Source organism: Pinus tabuliformis, chromosome 9 (genome assembly GCF_031772625.1).
Source record: "Pinus tabuliformis cultivar Carrire ecotype Pingquan chromosome 9, CPIR1, whole genome shotgun sequence".
NCBI lineage: Eukaryota > Viridiplantae > Streptophyta > Pinopsida > Pinales > Pinaceae > Pinus > Pinus tabuliformis.
The window spans coordinates 1,103,005,089-1,103,024,711 of record NC_142307.1 but is presented as its reverse complement, the minus strand read 5'-3'; the positions used below and the strand labels follow the sequence as shown (position 1 = coordinate 1,103,024,711).

At 40.2% G+C, this 19,623-nt stretch overlaps 1 protein-coding gene across 4 annotated transcripts in view; it reads left to right on the top strand.

Moving 5' to 3' along the window:
* LOC149152518 (uncharacterized) overlaps positions 1 to 19,623 on the top strand; it is a 124,064-nt gene that overhangs the window by 72,258 nt on the left and 32,183 nt on the right. The window lies entirely within an intron of this gene.

Here is a 19,623-nt window from a genome sequence, read left to right as displayed (position 1 = left end):
TATAATATAAGTGCATAAAAGAAAACCAATTAATGACATAAATGAAAGGGAGTAGGGTTAGAGATACAAAGGATGCCCCATGGCATCAAATGTCTTCAACATAGTGCACACTAAGCATCTGCCGACTTTTTGGCAGGTCCAAGGGTTGTTTCTTTGATGTGCCATGCCCAACCTTGCATATTGTAGGACTCTGTCTTATACATCAAACCTCTTCCTTCTTCTCTGCTTTTTATTTTTGTTTCCGACAGGCTGTGATGCTAATAATGGGACTAATGTAATTTTCAGTGTTCATCTTGAAAATGTTAGGACGAAAGATCTGAAGAATATGAAGTATGCCCAATCTTATTCTGAATATACTCTGTCAAATGTGACAAATGAGCCTGATCTTCCTCAATTTCTTTTTCAACCATGGCACTTCAAGCTAACCTGTCTCCAATGGGGCAAGTGACCTCTTCGCAATGAGATGGGAAATGCTTCAGTGAGCTGGGAGGCTTGTGATTTGTCGAAAGTCCTTTGTTTCTTTCCTTATCTGATCTATGCTGAAATTTTTGCTCTTGTGACCTTTCCCTCTTTTGTAGCTTACTCTGAAGAGTGATATTTTCCTTTCTCATGGCACTTATTTCTTCTTCATGTTTTGATTCCATAATTTTCATTCGCTGTATGCAATCAACCTCCATGGTCTTAATCAAATTCTGCAGCCTATCCTCCATGGCATTCATTTGATTGGAATGTTCAACCTTTATAACACTGATTTCTTTGGCATGATTTTCCCCCATGGTCAACAACTTATTCTGAAGACATATCTGACCAACTTTCATATATTTTATTATTTTCTCATGATTCATTTTTATGATGCTTAATTATTCAACATGCTTTTCTTCTATGGCTATCAACTTGGTGTGCATGGATCTCATTTCCTTAGAGTGATTCTCTTGATTGAGTTCCATGGATTTTATCAACTACGCTTCACCGAATTGCATGCCTTTAATCATTTGAGTTAACTCATTGATGAGTTGCTGATTTTTTCCTTTTTCGTTGTCGATACCAATTTGATCACTTGTCCTTGCATTTCCTGTTAAAATTGGCAACTAGGGCCAAACTTCATGTGGGTCATCTTATTCATGGCTGATAATATTTTTATTAGATTCCTCTCGTCGAGAGGTGAAAGATTGATATAAAGATCATCTGATTCCGATAAGTATTCATGGAGATATGAATTTATTTTGATTATGGAATTATTATCAAGCCGACTTACAACTCATGTAGGCTCAGAAGCCCAACAGTGGCATCTATTCAAACATCATCATTTGTGTATAAATACAAGAGGACTTTTCCTCATTTACACTCACTCATCTCATCACATCTCTCTCTCTCTACTGCGCAGAAAAGAGTCTCTTCTCTACTGCGTAGAAAAGGGTCTCTCCCTCACACATGTGAAGCCGGAAGCTGCTGAAATTGAAGCTGCAACTGCAGAAGTAAAGTTTGACCTGCGTGGACTAGAAGATCTCCTCATCTGAACTGCGTTGTAGGTTCATATGAACCTCCTCTGAAAGCTGCAACTTTTGGTGGTGGAATCAAGTCAATCCGACGGACGGTTTGCAAGATATCAACTGCCCTAGTTTGAAGGAAGCTGCTAAAACTGAAGCTGCAACTGCAGAAGTAAAGTTTGACCTGCGTGGACTAGAAGATCTCCTCATCTGAACTGTGTTGTAGGTTCATATGAACCTCCTCTGAAAGCTGCAACTTTTGGTGGTGGAATCAAGTCAATCTGACAGATGGTTTGCAAGATATCGACTGCCCTAGTTTGAAGGAAGCTGCTGAAACTAAAGCTGCAACTGCAGAAGTAAAGTTTGACCTGCGTGGACTAGAAGATCTCCTCATCTGAACTGCGCTGTAGGTTCATCTGAACCTCCTTTGGAAGCCGCAACTTTTGGTTGTGGAATCAAGCCGATCCGACGGTCGGTTTGTGAGATATCGTCTGCCCTAGTTTGATGATGAAGCCGCTAATGTTGATGCTGCTGATCTAGGGTTTGCTACTGTTGATACAAATAAGATTTATTGTACTATTTCTCGCTGCCGAATTATTGAGGATAAAAGAAGATTTGATCAAAGGGTTTCCCCACACATTGTGGGGTTTGTTCTTAGCTAGCCGCCACATCTTGTGCCTCTTGTCTTGGCTTGTTTTGTGTCGATCGTTTAATGTTCTATCTGCACTTTACTTTATGTACATGTGATTTGCTGATCTATGGAATATAATAAGAAAAAGAAGTAAACTGTTATAAGCATAGAACATACCATAACTTAACATGGTATCGAGCTGAGGTGAAGACAAAGCCCTAGTAAGAGCAAGAGCAATCACCGAAGAGAATATTGGCAAGGCTATCTTAAAAGAACTATGGGGTCCTCAACACTCTTTTCTGCCGAAGACAACCTCTGTGAGAAAGCTGACTATCATAGATGGAAGATGTCTATCGATCGAACCCTAGAAGATCAAGGAGTGCTGGACCATGTAAGAGGCAATATTGTTGAGCCTCCATCAAATGCATCCACTGCTACCTGGAACAAATGGAAAAACGGGGAAGTCAAAACAAAGAAGATCATCCGGGACTCTCTCGACAAGCACTTGATGGCCTACATCTCTGAACTGGACACCTCTAAGGAAATCTACGATAGACTGGTGAGTTTATTTAAATTTAATGATGCAAATCAAGTTTTGTTTCTTAGAAATAAGCTGAGGGAAATCAAGAAGGGTAAAAATGAGAGTATGCAAGCATACTTCTTAAGAATCACCGAGATCAAGAACGATCTCCTATCTATTGGGGAGACTATTGCTGATAGGGAAATGGCACTTACGACTCTTGGAGGATTACCATCCGAATGGTACGTGTTCATGACTACTCTTCTGAACAATCATGTAATTCCTGGTTTCAAGGAATTAATGGCTAGATGCATTCAAGAAGAAACAAGGGTAGAAGAGCAAGAAATGCCCATGCCTAAAGGTCCTCTTGCTGCTTTTTCTTCTCATGCTAAGAAAAGAAATAATTCCGGGACTAAATCAAAAGGAAAGGCTGGACCTAAGGGTGGAAGAAAAGGACGATGTTACATCTGCGATAAAGCAGGTCACTATGCAAGGGAGTGCCCTGATAAAAAGGACTCACACCGGGACGATGATCAAAATCCGTCTGATTGCAAAGGTAAGAGGAGAGCTGGGAATCAAGGAAGAGGACAAGCATTCAAGAAGGCTAGAAATTCCAGGATGTATTAAATGCTCCTGACTTCCGAAAGAACCTGGTGTCCATCTCGGCAATGGAAGACAAAGGCTACAAGGTAACCTTCAACGATGGCAAGGTACGTGTATCGAAAAATAATGTTAAAGATGCCTTTACTCTTGGGTTTCGTGTTGATTCATTATATTAGGTCGATGGAAGTCCGCTAGGTGTCATGTCTTATGACACATCTCTTTAGTCCGAACTTTGGCATCAGAGGTTTGCCCACCTTCATTATAAAGCTCTACTCGGTGTAAGACAAATGGTGACAGGGATGCCGAATTCCGAGTAGAGAAAGAAGGTGTATGTCCAAGATGTGCCGAAGGAAAGCTCAAAAGGGGACCATTCCCCTCAAGCCAAAGCAAGACCTCCGATATATTACAGTTGGTTCACTCAGGCATATCTGAGGCTGGCATTAAGAGGGAGACTACTACACCACATACTCCTAAGTAGAACGGTGCGGCGGAAAGGAAGAACGGTATGATTGTGGAAGCTGTCTCTATGGGTAGATGATGTAACAATGCCTGATGTGGAGGAACCCATGGATCCTATTTATCCACCTGAGCCTCCCTCTTTTAGGAAGAGGCCTTCATGGCTTAGGGGGATACTTCATGATGCTGAAGGACATGCTGCACCCCGAGGAACCTTCCGTGAAAGTAAGAAACCTAATAGGTATCAGGGATACCTGACCATCATGAGCACGATTATACAAAATGAGCCTTCATCATTCTCAGCTGCCGTCAAGCATCAAGTATGGAAGGATGCTATGACCGAAGAATATGAGTCTATTATGAAGAATGATGTATGGGAAGTAGTTCCCAGACCCCAGGACAAGACAATTGTTACTTCAAAATGGCTTTACAAGATAAATCTGCAGCAGATGGAAGTACGGAATAGTATAAGGCTCGTTTTGTTGCTCGTGGTTTCTCCTAGAAGGAAGGTATAGACTATGATGTGATATTTGCACCTGTTGCCAGATATATGACCATCCGCTTGATCATAGCCCTTGTGGCTTCACAAGGATGGAACCTACATCAGATGGATGTCAAGACCGCGTTCTTGCACGGTTCGATCTAAGAAGAGGTCTATGTGGAGCAACCCGAAGAATTTGAGATTTATGATTGAAAATCTCATGTATGCAGGTTGAAGAAGGCTCTATATGGGTTGAAGCAAGCACCCCGAGCATGGTATGAGAGGATCGATAACTACTTGATGAAGTTGGGATTCACTAGGAGTGAAGCCGATCCTAACCTTTACTTTAAGGTTGAAGATGACAAGCCTCTCATACTGGTGTTGTATGTGGATGACCTCTTTCTAACAGGTGCATACCCTCTCATTCACAAATGTAAGAGGGAGTTGGCTTCTGAATTTGAAATGAAGGACCAAGGACTTGAAGTGTGGCAGAAGCTAAAGGAAATTTTCCTATCTCAAGGAAAATATGTGGTGAAGATTCTGGAAAGATTTGGTATGGTGGTCTGCAAGCCTATGACTACCTCGAGGATCTTAACTTTCAGAAGTTATATGGTAGTGATGTCAGACCAGATTTGGGAAATGCCTCTAAGTTTCAAAAACTCATTCGCGTTGATGTTCTTGGTGAACCTTCGTCCGAACATATGTTTTGCAGTTAGCATTGTGAGCTCATATTTGGTTGAGCCTCACTAGATTGGTGTTAAGAATCTTCTGAGATGTCTTCAGGACACAATCTCTCATGGATTGAGACACACTGCTGGAAATATGAAACTGCATGATTATTTGAATGCTGATTAGGCAGGTAGTGTGGAGGATCACTAGATCACTTTTAGTGTTGTTTCTCTTTGGATTTTGCTTCAATATAATGGATGAGCAGGAAGCAGAAGTCGGTTGCCATAAGCACCGCCGAGACCGGATACATATCTACGAGTATGATCTCGTATGAAGCTGCTTGGTTGGGGAAGCTCTTTAGTGAGCTATTTGAACACATACCACTGTGATTCTCTGTAACAACCAGAGCTGAGATTTGATTATTGAGGAATCTCGTATTTGTCGATTGCTCCAGTAGATAGACGTCATCTGGGATATGGTAAGAAGATGAGCAAGGAGGCTCCATCGCATTAAGATGATGTACAGGTTGATACATCTTGTCAAAGCCCCGAGGAAAGATCTAATCTGTGATTTTCCCAAATGACTTGGAGTCGTCAAGAAACCCTTTTACAAGGGTCCTGCATGTTGCATACATTGAGCTCTGGGAGCTTTGAGGGCTTGCGGTTCTTACTGGAGCAACATATGACCACAGGGTGACTCACCCTCTCCTAGTGGTGCACACTGGAACAAGATGATTCGCTTTCTTGTGGGACAAGATGATTCGCTCTCTTGTGGAACAGGATGATTTGCTCTCCTGTGTAGCAGGATGATTAGTTCTCCCGTGAGGCCTGGATTGATGTGTTCTCCATGGCGATTGTAGTAGGATTGATGTGTTCTCCTGTGAGGCCTGGATTGATGTGTTCTCCATGGCGATTATAGTAGAATTGATGTGTTCTCCTGTGAGGCCTGGATTGATGTGTTCTCCATGGTGGCTTGGATTGATGTGTTCTCCATGGCGATTGTAGCAGGATTGATGTGTTCTCCTGTGAGGATAGGATTGATTAGTTCTCCTGTCGAGGCATCCTACCCATGTAGTCTGGGACTCATGGGGAGTACCTCTCATCTGATCAATGAGTAGGGAAATGATGTTAGGGACCATAGTAGTACCGATGGACGCATCGTTGTATCTACCGTACTCCCTACGCTAGGATGACCTCCATTGATCTGGGATCAATGATACTGGTCTGGGACCAGTGGTAGGAGTTGTACCATACTATGACATTGACTTCGGGTCGGTTGAGACTGGTCTGGGACCAATGGTACATACTCTGAGGCTAACTTCGTGTCAGTGCAGTACTGGTCTCGGACCAGTGAGAGTGGTACATACTATGACGCTGACTTCGGGTCGGTTGAGACTGGTATGGGACTAGTGGTACACTCTCTGAGACTGCAATACTGGTTTGGGACCAGAGGTAGGAGTGGTACTTACTATGAAGCTGACTTCGGGTCGGTTGAGACTGGTATGGGACTAGTGGTACGCACTTTGAGACTGACTTTGAGTCAGTGGAGGATGATACTGGTCTGGGACCAATGGAGTTGTACTCACTATGACGCTGACTTCGGGTTGGTTGAGACTGGTCTGGGACCAGTAGTACATACTCTGACACTGACTTTGAGTCAGTATGATACATCCTCGATCATTTCTTCTTCTTCATAATTCGGACAAAGGCAGAGTAGAACAGAACAATGCAAGAGCAGATCAGAACAGAGCAGAACTATACAGATCAGTACAGGGCAGAACAAGACAAAGCAGAACAGACAGAATAGAGCAAAGCAGGGCAAGGGTCAGGCTGTACAGGGCAGTGCATTTGATGGATGAATAGTAACAACCGATAGACATATTGCAGATGAAGTTCTCCCTAGTTGAGAGGGAGTGTTAAAATTGGCAACTAGGGCCAAACTTCATGTGGGTCATCTTATTCATGGTTGATAATATTTTTATTATATTCCTCTCGTCGAGAGGTGTAAGATTGATATAAAGATCATCCGATTCAATAAGTATTCATGGAGATATGAATTTATTTTGATTATGGAATTATCATCAAGCCGACCTACAACTCATGTAGGCTCAAAAGCCCAACAATGGCATCTATTCAAACATCATCATTTGTGTATAAATACAAGATGACTTTTCCTCATTTGCACTCACTCATCTCATCACATCTCTCTCTCTCTACTGCGCAAAAAAGAGTCTTTTCTCTACTGCGCAGAAAAGGGTCTCTCCCTCACACATGTGAAGTCGGAAGTTGCTGAAACTGAAGCTGCAACTGCAGAAGTAAAGTTTGACCTGCGTGGACTAGAAGATCTCCTCATCTGAATTGCGTTGTAGGTTCATATGAACCTCCTTTGAAAGCCGCAACTTTTGGTGGTGGAATCAAGTCAATCTGACGGACAGTTTGCAAGATATCGACTGCCCTAGTTTGAAGGACGTTGCTGAATCTGAAGTTGCAACTACAGAAGTAAAGTTTGACCTGTGTGGACTAGAAGATCTCCTCAGCTGAACTGCGCTGTAGGTTCATCTGAACCTCCTCTGGAAGCCACAACTTTTGGTGGTGGAATCAAGCCGATCTGACGGTCGGTTTGTGAGATATCGTCTGCCTTAGTTTGATGATGAAGTCGCTAATGCTGATGTTGCTGATCTACGGTTTGCTACTGCTGATACAAATAAGATTTATTGTACTATTTCTCTCTGCTGAATTATTGAAGATAAAAGAAGATTTGATGAAAGGGTTTCCCCACACATTGTGGGGTTTGTCCCTGGCTAGCCGCCACATCTTGTGTCTCTTGTCTTGGCTTGTTTTCTGTCGATCGTTTAATGTTCTATCTGCACTTTACTTTATGTACATGTGATTGCTAATCTGTGGAATATAATAAGAAAAAGAAGTAAACTGTTATAAGCATAGAACATACCATAAATTAACATTTCCACTATCGTAGATTCTTCTTGCAATGGCACAAGCAGATTCATGATGAAAATTTTCACAAGGTCTGCAATATGGCAAGGATTGACGTGGCACATTTTCTTGAACCCTTTCTATGTTAGTTAAGTCCCTTATAGGATCATCTTTCTTTATATTGTAATTAGCATAAGATGAATCCTTTTGATCTTCATATTTATCTTTAAAACATTGACGATGGCTCGCAAAGAATTGTCAGGGAAATCACAAAACCAGTTCCTAGCATCACCTTGCAAGGAATGGACAAAAAGTCGCATCTTGACATCTGCATGCTTATCATATGCATAGCCACTGAACTTTAGCATAGAATGAGTGAATTTTGCAAGATGATCTTGAGTAGTGATTGCATTATTACCCATGAAAGAAGACAAATTATCAATGGCCAAATCTGGAATATCATGAGGATAGCCTCGAACGTTAGTAAAACAACTAGGGGCAAACAAGTCATTCATGATGACTTGCTAGAGGGGAAAAAGGAGCTAATGGATGCCAGAGAGAGATCCTTGTCCAAGAAAAGCAAGAAGTCTACAAGAAGCGAGCCTCTAGCAGAAATTCTTGCAAAAAATGAAAGAAGTGGAGTTGCCACTTGAACATGAATCTAATTCTAAAATCCAAAAGGCAAAACTGAAAGTTAGTTAAGAATGAGGGCCAAAAAAAATTCTATCCCTGGGCCAGGGAAAAGCAAGTGGATATCAGGGAGGGCTTCCTGTTTGAGAAAAATGAATGCTTACTAGAATGTAATTTGTTTAACCGAGCTTTGAGAGCAGGGTCAAGCAAGCTACCAGGATTTCTTCTAGTATAAGCTCTTGTAAACGGATGAATTAATGGTGTCACCACTCAAACAAGAAACTAACTCAAATGTCCAGGTGCTAAAGTGTAGGTAAATGGAGTCACCATATAAGATGAAAGATGAAGGATTGAAAAAATGACGCTAGAAATGTGGTGTTGACAGGCTAATGAATTGATGAGAAAATGATACGATGATAGAAAAGGATGTCATGAGAACCAGGAACAAAAAAATCTGTCTCCGACAACGGTGCCAAAAAAATGTTTTCGCTCAAATTGTACAGGCACTGCAACAATAACTCAGGTCGGGTGTTGTCACTCTGATCCCCGACCTCTCTGTTCTAGCTGTCTCCCAACAATAGACTATGGGGGGTAGTCCCTATGGAATGCGAAAATGCAAGACTCGCTGGCAACCAACAAGTTCACGATTGAATGGCCTAGCCACTTGGTTGATTTTAGCAAGTTTTAAAGATTTGATTAGATTTATATACGAGACCAGTGCCTAATGGAGTCATCGACTTGCTTTAGATCAATTATGAACCAGGTGATCGGATGAACAACCACAACTTAAATGCTCAACTATCTTATATGCTATGCAAATCTTACAAACTCGGTGAAATCCAGGATCTTGGTTTATTTTAATTAAATGCTTAGCTAAGTAAATCCCTTAGTCCCTAGTTGTTTTGAGGCTAGTCTCGAAAGTAAGTGGCAGAGAGAAGGCAAGGTGAAGCAAGCAAAGGCTTGATTAATGATACCTCTCCTTGAAATATAAAGTACTTGGTGCCTCCGACGCTGCAGAGACTGTGGCTTTGACGACTGTAGGGTCATCGTTTTAACTACTAGAGAGGGTCTATCTTTCTCAAGCCACAAGATGAAGAGTGGCCCTATCTTTCTATTAACCAAGCTTAAGCTTGGAGGTAAATTGATTAATGCAAATCTAGGCCTAGAATGCAATGCGAGATGCTTGAGTGATATTGAGTAAAGATTGTTTATAATTTTTAAGTATTTATTGATGATTATATTATGACAAGAGTACTTAACAATGAATAAGCGACAATCTCAAACACATGTTAAGTGCCAAATTGCAATAGTGCTCAGTAGATACAAGAGATATCCAAGATATAATTGCTCAAGTATTAAAGAACAAGATAGATTCTCTTAAGAATAGATCACCAATATGCCTAAGATCTACAATAGATATTAACCATTAAAGAGTAAGAATGACAAGGAAAAGAGCACTTATTACCAATATATTACTTAGAACAACTAAACAAGGTTATTGTTTGCTCAAGACAATTTGATGATTGATGCTCCTTGCACAATTAGCAATTTCACAAGATACAAATGGATTACCACAATACCAATTTGAACAATTAGATCTTCAATGCTAATTATACAAGAACAAGTGACTATGTTCAAGTCCAAGACATGATTTCTTTAGTTAACACCAACTTAAGCAATAGAAACCATTCAACAAGAGACAAGATTGAAGTGCTTATATGAGTAAGCTTAAGTGCACAATTAGGATTATGGACTAACAAAACAAAACAAAACAACGTTAGATGCTAGCAATCTTGTTCACAATAGCACATTAAGCGAGCAATTATCATAAACAAAGCATAATCAAGCGTAAAATTTTATGTCGCTTATGTTCTAATGACATTAAATGAGTGACAAGTAAACTTTATGACAACGAGTAAATTTAGCTTAGAGCACTTAGGATGCCAATTGTGAAGTACATATGACTGTTGAAATGCATTTGGATGAGTTCATGCAGGGCTACTGGAACAAGAGTTGTAAGTACAAGTACAACTAGCATTCATGTGGTGGATGGAAATTCCTGAAAGAAACAAAGATGAGGAAGAAGTAGCCATATGATGAAGGTTCCAAATATGTATCAAGAAGGCCACTTTCCATGAAGAAAGGAATGACATGACGAACTAAGAAGGAAAGTGATCGATGGCTAATGCCCTACAAGGAAGAAGCTCGACCGAATTTCACGACATCAAGGAAAGAAAGTGATCAAGCAACGGAAGGACCCACGAAGAAGAAATTGTTGACGAAAAAGGAGAGTCCCTAGTTAAAAGGGAGCTCTGACAAGTCCCTAATTGAGAGGGAGCTTGGGCAAGTTCCTGGTTAGAGGGAACTTGGGTACATTCCTTTACAGGAATGGGCATATCTTCCCTAGTTGAGAGGGAGAGATAGACACAACATTCTTGTCTTCACCTGGGAAGAAAGAATGGAAGGATTGGGTAATCATCTGGCATTCGATGCTCTTTGAGGATGTGTAGGGCATCCAAGATAAGAGTAGGCAAGAGGATCCACGAAGAAGAAATTGTTGATGAAAAAGGAGAGTCCCCAGTTAAGAAGGAGCTCTGACAAGCCCCTAATTGAGAGGGAGCTTGGGCAAGTTCTTGGTCAGAGGGAACTTGGGTACATTCCTTTACAGGAATGGGCATATCTTCCCTAGTTGAGAGGGAGAGATAGACACAACATTCTTGTCTTCACCTGGGAAGAAAGAATGGAAGTATTGGGTAATAATTTAGCATCCGATGCTCTTTGAGGATGTGTAGGGCATCCAAGATAAGAGTAGGCAAGAGGACCGATATTCTTTGAGGGTTGGGAGCCCAAGATAAGAATAGCCCTAGAAGGTCATTCTCTGTGAACACCTGGGTGGGTATGTACCTTGAGAGACAGTGATGAAGGTGTCTAGAGTCATTGGTCTCGCCAACTTTGTGCTTTGATTTGATGAGAGATAGAGCTGTCACTCAAAGCCTTGCTATGGAAACAATGTTGGTTACTATGATGCTATACAAATGGGTTACCAATCCGATTCTTCTTATGAGAAATTCTTTAGATTGAGAATGACCAAGTACCACTATGAATACCTCCCTAGTTAAGAGGAAGTGTTGAAGAAAGTGTAACTAGGTTCGGTCTTCATAACAACTTGTAATTATGATTTTATGTAAAGAAGAAACAAATGTATTTATTGTATTCCTTGCATCATGGGTTTCATGAGCAAGAAGTGTTTTTCATAGGTCAAAGACTTCTTCTTGATGTCTTTAGGATTTGTCATTTTGTCATAAATATATAATTTAGAGTCTATGAAGTGTTGTTATACTTGTAAGAGTCCTCCAGAATAGACAAGCACAATCATCCTAACGACACCAATATCTATATGCTCACACTTCATGTCGACTTCAATAAATGGAAACACAACCTTTGGAGAATGTTATATATATATATATATAAATGACATGTTGGCTCAACATAAAAGACACGTCGGTTCATAAAGACAGGTTGGCTTAAATGTATGACCCAACAACTATAAAAAGGAGCCTGTACCCTCGCATTTATACAGTGAGATCTTCACATACAATCTTTGCAATTCCAGATGGATACAGTCTTTGCAATTCCAGATGGATACAGTCTTTGCAATTTTGGGTGGATATAGTCTCTGCAATTTCGGATGGGTACAATCTCCGCTACACTTCAGATGGGTACAACAGAGAAAGTCTGAGATTTCGGATGGGTGACAAAGATTAAGATTCTGATCTCTCTAAAGCTTTCAGATGTTTGAGATAGTAAGGATCTTGGCTACCACAGTGATCACAATGCAGACTAGTGACATTGCAATGATGTCTTCCTCACAGTCTTGGCACATACTCACTATAATATGGATGAACATATCACTATAGTATAGTTTGAATAAAGGTCTCAATAATATGAAGGTGCTGTGCTAGTTGAAGAGACAGTTTGAATAAGGTCTCAGTGCTGTAGGATCTCAATGATTTCAAGGTGCTGTGGTCAGTAGTGCTATAATGATCAATGATGGGAGGTGCTATATGATACAACTGGGAGCTACATGATGCATCTCGGATCTAGTGACAATATGAAGAAATTAAAGAATCAAGGAAGAAGGATGATTGTGTCTTGGTCTAGAAGTGGCATCATAGGTCAAGGGTCATGGTCTTGGTATTCGTCAATTAGAATCTCTATAAGAAGAATTTTGTGCGGGTTTTCCTCTCAAAGAGTGAGAGGTTTTGGCCTTGGCAGAAAGCCAACATCTTGTGTTCTTGTCTCTTTGTTTTGGTAACTTCTTTATGAACTAAGAAGGCACACTCTAACATTAACAAGCAAAGAGTGTGTTATTAAGAAAAATTAAAAACACCTCACAAATAGTTATCATGTCTAGAAGAATCTCATTAACTTCATTTGCCCTAGATTCTTCAACACTGCGACCAAAGCAAAGAGGGTTACCGACGCAGGGACAAGCCCATTAAGGCTTGCGATAGGGGGCTAGAGGCTTAGTTAAGGCCATGACAAGTGAGAAACAACCCTGAAGGGTTTGGGGCAGACTACTAAGGAGCAACGATGGAGGAATAAGGGCTGATGGAGGAGGATAAAGGTAGCGATAGAGGAGAATGAGGAAGCAGAGGGCAGAAGAAGGCACAGAGGGGGAGAGAAAGGCCTTAAGAGGCCCGCGGCTAGGAGGAGTAAGGGGCCACGCTAAGGTTTTATAGGCTGAAATAGGCCTGCGACCTAGGGAATAAAGGAAAACCAGGGCAATGACTAGGGCTTGAAGGCAATGCTGGGCCTAGAAGGCCCAAAATTTAACAAACCCTTGTCAATTTTTTTTTGATTTGCTTTAGATTTTCAAATTTGCTCAATTTCATTGCAAAATATTCGATGCTGACCCTGCAAATAGAATAGACACTAGATCTTACCCTCAAGGGCCTAAATCTAGCTCAAAACCCCATCAAATCCTTTGGAGTAGGCTGAATCGCACTTGCACAAATTAAAATAAAAATACCCAAAACCCCAATATATACAAAAATTTAAAATAAAACCCCAAACCCCAATTTCTGCAAAACAAGGGTTAGAAAATTTATTTTACAAAATATTTACAAGATATATACAAATGTACAATGCTTGTGAAAATAAAATATTTTTGAGAAAATAATTTTTTAAATGATGAATAATGACAATAGATCAAATGTGTTTCGAAAGTTATGGTATTGCCCACAACCTTAGCGAAGTAAGAAAATCAAACAAAAATTCTCGGAGCCCAAACAAGGTCGGTTCTTTTCCAAAGTTTGTGAACTTGGAGCCCAAGGGCTAGTCTACCTGCAAACTCTATATATTTCTTCAAGCAAACTTGTTAGACATATGGTGAATCAGATCACCTAAGATAGACCCAAAATCTACCAATAGAATGTTCTTATCACCGACAAATGAATAAACAAGTTTATAAAAAATTTAAGCACAATATAGGAAAGCACATAACCAACACATACCACAGATCATTGGACAAAGAACACCATGAACTGAACCCCAAAGTCTTCTTATTATGATAATTCAAACATTCCCAGTAGATCAATGGAACAACACCAACATTACAAAATTACATAGACCAGAGTCAGAATATTCATCATGACTTGAGAAACAAAATGGCTTCTAATTTATAGATAAATCCTCTAAGTGGAAAATAACGGCTAGCTGACTTTATCCCCGTCAAAATAATCTCGACCGTTGATAAATATTTGATCATCTTTTAATATCTGTCATCGAAAATATTTATCTTTGAGGAATTTTTGAATCTCTCTTAAAAACCATTTTTTCTTAATCCAAAAATAAATATTTTGGATTAATTTCCTCAAAAATTTGACTTTGACTTAACCACCAAGGTCCAAGGGCTTAATTTTTCTTAAAATATCCATTTTTGCCTTGGTGGGGGACTTCCAAAAATCAACTTCTTTTTGATGCACGAATTTTTGGTCATTTTCAAATTGGAGAAATTAATTTCTCTAAAATTAATTTTTTGACTCTAAATTAGTTAATTTTTTGGCTTAGGATTTAATTTTATTTCGCCAGAAAAATTAATTAATTGACACAAGAAGGGATTAATTATTTTCAACCCTCAAATACTTTAGCCATGGTGTCTGGTTGCAAGGGATCATGCACTAAAATATTTTTTTACATCAGATAATTACAAATTCAACCCCCAAAGGGGGGGAATACCTATTTGTTATAAACCCTCAAATAATTACCCAATTCTGCGACACAATACGATCTAGTAGACCAAGTGGTCTGTAATAAAATAATTTAGCCAAATAGCTTAAATTATTCCTAAACCACTTTTACAAAACTCGATATAATGCTAAGACTCACCTAAGGCCTTGTTAATGAATTCCACCTAGCTTTGGGGTTTACGCTGGAGGGTAAAACTCTGCTGATAATCCGTGTTTTCAAGCACACATAATGCAGTGGGACAAAAAAACCTCCTAGGATGAAATTCGTTGCCAAAATCAAAGGCTTACCTAGGTTGTTACATAATAAAACAATCGTACTAGCATCATTTACATTACAACTTGCAAAATTGGGTTTACAATGACACAATAATTTCCTGGTTGATGATTCTGAACTTTGAAAATTTTTACACAACTGCTTCCTTAGATATGTGACCAAATAGGTGCAATAGGCCCTATCACAACATATGTGCCATGGACTAAAAAAGGTTGAAGTGTGTGGGTTAATCAAGGATTTACAAGTTCACCTAGCGGCATACCCAGACATAATGATTACTACAGATGTTGTTGTGATAGATGTACTTGACGCATGGGGCATGCTCTTATCAAGGAAATGGGCAGCTGATTTGGATGGTAGCCTTCAAATGGACCTATCCTATGCCACCATCCCCACGCCAGATAACACTTTTTTTAGGCTTGATCGGGAGTTAGAGTGAAGATATCATGTTGAAAACCTAAGAGAATCAAACAACGAGATAATCTGTGGTTCATACAAGCTAGGAAGTTATGCAATTTTGACAAATTTTCCAGCATCTATGATAGATCAGATTAAGGTTGAAGAAGTTGGGCATTATGCAGAATACTTTGACACATCAAGTTTTTCATTAGCATCAAAGGCATTAAACAATATGGAAGGCAAGGCAGATGGGTTGAAAAGGGTTGCGGCATCACATCAACTTACACAAAATAAGACAGGAAGAGAGAAAATAAAAAAGAAAAAGTTGTTGCTAGTCTCTAGTATTGAAAAGAGTTAATCATCAACGAATTGGCATTCATAAAAGGAGGAGGAAAAGACAAAATAAATCTGATGGCCATAAGCAAGTCAGCACTGGGACAAGTCAAAGTCCCAAAATGGCCAGGATCGGACAAGGGACATCGAAAAGGAACTTATGGATCTACCTATGAGCAGGAAAGTTCTCAAGATGGACTTTACTGAAAGAATCTGATGCCAAAGGGGCATTTTGTAATGTATCTCTAACCTTGCTTGCATTTCATTTCTTGCTGTTGATTTCAACATCTTACTTATGCATTTCCTTTCAGTATATTTCTTCCTTGCTCAACTGACTTTTGGATTATTTTGACATATCTGGTGCATGTACCACTAATTTGCTTTGTTGCGAGATGTCTTGATTGCAGATTTCGAGTTCTCGTATACTTTCGTGAAGATCAAGCGCACGTCCCCATGTGGAGCCAAATGCTATCTGCTAAGTTGTAGCAGAATCTAAAGACTCCATGGCCCAATGTACAGGGCACTCATCAAAATTTTGAGAAGTCTAGAAGTCAATAGGGCACCTGTGACCCTTTCTCTCCTCTCTTTACTTTCTCTCTCTCTCAAATTCATTAAGCCCTACAGGGAATTGTATGAAATGTCGCTAGTATGATGAATTGTTGTAACAAGCTTAGGTGACTTGGGACCCGGTTATCAAGTGAGTCCACTCTAGAGTGTTTTTTCACTTTGCTAATTATTCTCGCTTTTCAATGGTAAATAACTAGCTGAGTTTTTTCACTCACATACCTCCAAAGCTGGAGTGCGGCTTTGATGATTGTGTAATATTCCCAATTTTTTGAGCATGGAAATTTTTCCCAATTTTGGTAATATTAATTGAAAGGGGCAACTAGTAATTTGGAGAAAGGTGGCAAATATTATTTTATTGCAGATTGGTGGCAAATTATTATTTTATTAAAAAGGTGGAAAAAGTAACTAAGTGGAAAATGGTGCCCCCCAATAAAATAATATTAAAAGGAGTCTAGAAGGATGGAGAGAAAATATAAAAGGAGGGACTCATTTTTTGGATCATCTTTTGACCGTGAGTGAGCTGCAGCGTGCACTATCGGCAGGACAACCTGAGGTGTTATGTGAGCACGAGGTACAGGGGATGGTATTCCTCATTGGTAGGAGGATGCCAAGGGCTCAAGGCAGTATCCAGGTACATCATCAGGAGCTTTGATAGTAGATTTCGCTGTGTGGTCTGGCAGGAGTAGAGTAGTTTGTCATACATGGGACAATTTATTGATGCTTGGTGCCCATCTATTAGATACATACAGGGGTGAGAGACAAGACACAAAGGAGTCCCAATAGCTAGTTGTATGTCATTGCAGTAGGCAGTGAGGATTAGTAGTTGTGGGCCTCTAGTATGGCTATGGGATCTAGTTGATTGATGGATAGCAGGTGATCTGGTTCATTCTCAAGTTGACACACGAGGGATCATTGAGGTCTTCATCATATGGCGAGGCAGGTTGTTGCTCAGGATTGGGGCCAACTAGGGAGTGATAGGCTCTGGCATTGTTGAGTCGCTTGGGCAGGTTGTGCTTAACCTCAATCATCACATATATTATGGCTGAGAGTTACAAGACAGGAGGCTCTAGTACGAGCATGTTGGGTAGTCAATCATGACCAAAGTGTCGCAGGGTCAGTTGACAATTTCTTCCCGCAATGGGCATGGGACCTTGGCATCACAATATTTGACAGTTCAGTTACCCTTAGGAATGAGCTGGTTTCGATAGGGGGAGATCATTCCGATCTTCCATTGGATTTTAGTGATTCGTTGTTGGCGTGGGGGATTTCACCAGCATGGAGGGATGATCAGTAGGAGGAGATTAGGGGAAGCTCATGTGGGCGAGGATTCATCTCCATCGTGGTTGGATTGTATCTTTAGGAGTCCACCCTTGGAGTAGATGAGATGGATGATTCAGTAGAGCAGCTGCACGACGAGTTGATCAAGACTTTATATTATCATGATGCTCTACTTACTGACAGTATGCAGAGGGCTTCAGGTGCCTGTACCAGGTTGGACAGTGAGTGGAGCAAGGGGTGCTTCACGTTGATCAGGATGGCTTGGGACCCTGGTATCAAGGGACTCCTTTGTGACAGAATAGTGTTGGGGATAACAATGATTCAGTGGCACATTTGGGACCTTGATATCGTTTATAGTAGCCATTTGGGTCAGTTGATAGAGAGAGTGCTTGTTCAGGCATTGCTTGAGGACAAGCAATTTTTGGTGGGGAGGACTGTAATATCCCCAATTTTGTGAGCATGGGAATTTTGCCCAATTTTGGTAATATTAATTAAAAGGGGCAACTAGTATTTTGGAGAAAGGTGGCAAGTATTATTTTATTGCAGATTGGCGGCAAATTATTATTTTATTAAAATGGTGGAAAAAGTAACTAAGTGGAAAATGGCCCCCACCAATAAAATAATATTAAAAGGAGTCTAGAAGGATGGAGAGAAAATATAAAAGGAGGGACTCATTTTGTGGATCATCTTTTGACTATTACACTTAACACTTCATCTTCTCTTGGAGTAATTCCTTATATAAGTTGTAAATAAGCCGTCCTAGGAAATGCCAGGGGCATGTGAGTACTTGAAATTTATCCTCAGAGCCATGACATTATCCTAACACCCACTTTTGGGGTTGGAAAACGAATATTACCCCCTCAAAACCCACTTTTCCTAATATAAGTGGCAAAAGTGGCAAAGAAATTGAAAAAAATAATATTTGGAAAATATTTATTGTGTTTTCCAAAGTCAAAAAAGGCAAGCAGGGTGATTTGGCTTAGTGGAGGAAAAGACAAAAAAAGAAAGAAAAACAATTGAGTGGGGGACAAAATAAGTGACATGGTAGCCACTTCATGACCATAAGGTATAGTGGGCCAAGTCAACGGGCAGTCAAAAAGGGGGTCCATGTTTCCCACTTAGGCAGGCTGAGAGTCCTTTACCACCACGGATTAAAAAAATTAGTCAAGGGAGTACATCACTGCCACATAGGACAGACCTTGTCCCCCAGTACTAGCCAATGTGAATATCACTTGTCCACTACAGTTGCATATGCAGGCAGCCTGAGAAGATACATGCAGATTTGGAGATCAGTTCATGGTCAAATATCTCTTGGAGAGATCACGGATTTTAGGGACAGTTTAGTTCAGTTCTTAAGTGAGGTGTGTCTCCACTTAGATCTACATGGATTCACCTTGGAATTATCAGTAGTTAACTGCCCACACGCTGACAGTCTCTTGGAGTCCTCACGCAGCCTTCACTCAGTGCACACACAGTCCCAAAATCAGTGGCATCCTATAACAGTTAATACACATAAGTTAGGTGGCAGTTTTCATGGAAATTGACACCATTAAGTTAAGGGATATGTTCCTGCTTATCTTCATTCCTCTTCACACATGTAACACTCAAAAAAATCGCACAAGATGAAGGCTAGTACGCTGCCTCTTTCAGTCACCCATACGCTGGCCAGCAAAGACAAATACACAACAATTTGATTTTCCACTTAGCAACTCAACTTGGTCATTGGGATCTTCATCCTTCTCCACTTGGCATTGCTCATTTGCATTGGGATTTGCTCTTGAATTTGCATAAGCTCATTGGGCTCTCTCATTCTCATGGTTGGATGCATAGTGCTTGGAAAAACTCTGCTCATTTGTATCCTCATTGTTTGATCAATAATATAAAGGCTTTTGAAGTTTATTCACTTGGGTTGTGGACTTGTGCTTAGCTTTGGGAGGTAACATTTGTATTGTTTTCAATGGTTCATATGTCTTTGTGTTCATGATTTATTTGTTTCCTTGCAAGTTCTTTTTTTGGTAGCCTAGCCCATAGGGGCACTGTTGCCTAGGGGAGAGGAATCCAATTATTTGGATATCCTCTTTGACACTTGCTCATATCCTAGGCTTGGCTTA